This window comes from Perca fluviatilis, chromosome 23 (assembly GCF_010015445.1).
Source record: "Perca fluviatilis chromosome 23, GENO_Pfluv_1.0, whole genome shotgun sequence".
In the NCBI taxonomy this organism is placed as follows: domain Eukaryota; kingdom Metazoa; phylum Chordata; class Actinopteri; order Perciformes; family Percidae; genus Perca; species Perca fluviatilis.
The window spans coordinates 2,941,620-2,944,119 of record NC_053134.1 but is presented as its reverse complement, the minus strand read 5'-3'; the positions used below and the strand labels follow the sequence as shown (position 1 = coordinate 2,944,119).

At 41.1% G+C, this 2,500-nt stretch overlaps 1 protein-coding gene across 1 annotated transcript in view; it reads left to right on the top strand.

Moving 5' to 3' along the window:
• LOC120553723 (receptor-type tyrosine-protein phosphatase beta-like) overlaps nt 1-2,500 on the top strand; it is an 81,291-nt gene that overhangs the window by 74,484 nt on the left and 4,307 nt on the right. The window lies entirely within an intron of this gene.

Sequence of the window (2,500 nt, the reverse complement as noted above, 5' to 3'; positions counted from 1 at the left end):
TTACAGAGACAGAGAGCGTAGGTATATGTAAGGAGATAACATAGGCACAGGCTAATTACTGATCACTAACATGCTAGTTAACATTAGTAATTAAACCTAAACAGATAATGGAAGTCCAAACTGCCTGTGAGCTTCTCCTGTACTATACGGTAATTCCTCTACTGTGTGACAGTAAGTCTCGTGGTTATGACCCAATCGTTAGCCTATTGTTATAAAAGCGTCTGCTACGGAGCCATAACGTGAGGTACAAGGTAATGGAGCCTTTTATACATTGTCGTATTTCTTTAGAAATAAACAACGGACAAATAGAGTCTTTAAACGCTTCAGATGTAAAGTTATTCTCTGTCAAAGTGACGTCAAAATGAATGGGAGTCAATGGGATGCTAACGGGAGGTGATGGCTTGGTAGCATCAAAATGGCGCCATAGGAGGTTTGAGTTCTGAAGCGAAGCTTACCCCCCTTGATGCTACTAAGCAGCATCGCTATGACGGCCAGCCACGCTTGGAAAATAGAGGACGGGGCACCGCTGCCGAGCCGAGTAGAGCCGAGCAGGTACCATGTAATGGAAAAACGCCATTAATGTGTGTTCTGGCAAACAGCCACAAGCCGAGAATCAAAAACACACCTTCCAGGTAATGTGTGTGTGTGTCGCGTTAGGCCAGCCACGCTCGCCTCAGTGGGTAAAGCTCCATTTGTTTTATTGTCCTGGTCAAAAGTGAACTATGTCAACATCTACGGTAGGGCTGAACGATTTTGTAAAATAATCTAAATGCATATTTTTTTTTAACCAGTATTGCGATCTAAAATGCAATTATTTTTGAAGCTCCTTATCTGCTGTATTATTCAACAAAGACAAAGAACAAATCATTGTATAGTATGACCAACACAATATTAAATAGATTAAACTTTAGGCCAGGCCTGTTTGTTAGGATGAAATTAGGCGATGCATGAATTCATATGAGTGACTTTATAAATTACTTGGATTGAAATGAAATGGAAATTGATTAATTTGAAACGGGGACAATGCACAAATAAACATTAAACTTGTTAAACAAGAGAATATGTCTTGGGCCAGGTTATGAGTCATGTAACCAGGCACTAACCTTGCTCATGACACTTGATAATTTCTTGGCTACGTCTGTTGCACTTCTCCCATGGGTATATAAAACGGTGTCATCAGCATACATAACAATATTTATGCCCTTGCAGACCGAGGGCAGGTCAATAATATATGAGCAAAAGAGCAGTGGCCCTTGAATTGACCCCTGTGGAACTCCCAGAATAGATGCAAGAGACATAGACAATGTGCCATTTACCCCACAGTCACATTAGCTACTAAAGAGAGCGACATGCACTTGCTTGTGGGCGCTCCTGGTGCATGCTTATAGCCTACTCCTGGTTGCTTGGCAACAGTAAACAGAAATTCTCCGGTGCTACCTTCAAGCACGTCTTTAAAGTTACTTCAGAGGTATTGTTAAGTCACAAGAACGATGTTTTTTGGATTTAAAAGTATTTATTTCTCGATAAAAGTAACAAAATACATGAGATAAAATGCCAAAACATATCAGATATGTACAGAAATAACGATGTCCTGAAGCGTTTTCTGCCATCTTGAGTTATTTTCTTCGACTCGAGCCACTGACCTACGTCACGCTGCCTTCACTCCGATTGGCTGTCGCTTTGTGGCATCGCTCAGCATTTGCATAAAATAGACTTCTTGTCTATTTTGGCCCCGGCTTGCTCGTCGCTTGTCGCTGGCAAACGGCCACTCACATTGAAAACGAATGGCAGCCTGTCGCTCTGTCTCTGTCCTCTGTAGCTAATGTGACTGTGGGGTTACTTGCACACATTTTTTTATTTTCACTTACATCACACTGACTGATTTATTGAACATCCAGCCTTGTAAACATGTAATAATAATTACCATGACAACATTAAGCACTGAAAAATAAGCCTAGTGTAAACATTAAAATGAAAGTCAGTAACAAATCACGCAACACTGTCTGTGAACTTTACTTTTAATCTTTAAATATGTACAGTGTAGGAGCCAAATATGTTGTTTCAAGTGTTCAGATTTTGGGTGATGTTTTTTGTATGTACATTGGGTGTCGCTGTGGTATTACCTGGGGCAAGGTTATAAAGGTGAGCTCCAAATTGTTGCCGGCAGGTGTTTGGCCCGGAAAAGGGCAAATAGTTTTTAACCGCTAACGCTGTGACACCGAATGCTGTGATGCTGGAGTGCATTGGCGCCAAAGCCTTTCTTCTAAAGTTGTCTAATTGTTTATGGATTTATCGCTGAAAACATGACATAATGGACATTTCATGCTGCACGGTTAACCAAATAAACATGCTGTTATTCTGCAATGCAACATCGTCAGACGATTCTTGAACGCTATACAGCATGTTAACATCAGCGAGTCAGCCAGGTCACTCCGGGTTAAAACCACCTCAGTAGTTACGGTATCAGACCGAACAACTTTACATACAGTATGTGCACAGT